General features: G+C 36.6%; 1 long non-coding RNA gene across 1 annotated transcript in view; it reads right to left on the bottom strand.

Moving 5' to 3' along the window:
- Positions 1-896, bottom strand: part of LOC102672558 — a 5,478-nt gene that overhangs the window by 1,429 nt on the left and 3,153 nt on the right. The gene's annotated exons all lie outside the window — the stretch shown is intronic.

Here is an 896-nt window from a genome sequence, read left to right as displayed (position 1 = left end):
GCGGGAAACGTCGGAGTGCAGACCGGCGTCGTCGGGACAATCGGTGGCCGTCGTTATCGTTAACGACGCACCATCCAATACCGTCGTCACTCTCTCCTATTTCTTTTCTCTTTCCTATTTCCCTTTCCTTCCTGTTTCAGTTCCCTACCTTTTCCTCTCACTTTCCTCACCCCGCGTTTCTGTTTTACTTGAATCGCACGGCCATTCGACCGCTTAACCACCGAACCACCCAACTATCCAACCATCCATGTTTCCCACCCACCCAACCACCCACCTATCCAGCCACCTACCCATCCTATCAAGCTAACCAACCATCTGACCGGATAAATCGTTCGTCAGAAATCTATACGAGGTGCGTTTCGATTTTTTTACTTCATCAAATTAGATATTTTATACTTTCACTTTTTACCAACTTATAAAAAGAAGCATAAGTTCATTTCATACTCTCTTAACATTTCAATATGTTTTAACTTCTATAATTGAATATCAAGAATATTCGAGATTTTTCGAATTCCCATGAATTTTTAGATTTTCTCGATTTCCTGTTGTAAAAACATATTCGATAAGTTATAGGTCGCTTTCTTATTGCAGATATATATATATTTAAAAGTCATCTTCAATATTGAAAGAATTCACTTGCATTCAGTGAAGTAAGTGACATCATATTGAAACAATACATCGTAAATTTCTTCAAATGATTTCAATCCTTCTTCGTTTTTCGCTAGCTGCTATTCTCTACAATTAAAATCATTGAAATCAGGCTCGAATTTCGTATTCCTTACAGATGTATTATATACTTGCAGTTAATAATATATATACTTATATATATATATTTCAAAAAGTAGACTTTTCGTCACCATCGACTTATATCTTAATTGAAACGAGCAATAGAACCC

Source organism: Apis dorsata, unplaced genomic scaffold (assembly GCF_000469605.1).
Source record: "Apis dorsata unplaced genomic scaffold, Apis dorsata 1.3 scaffold_4, whole genome shotgun sequence".
In the NCBI taxonomy this organism is placed as follows: domain Eukaryota; kingdom Metazoa; phylum Arthropoda; class Insecta; order Hymenoptera; family Apidae; genus Apis; species Apis dorsata.
Note: the sequence above shows the minus strand (reverse complement) of the source record. Positions and strands in the feature narration are given on the sequence as shown.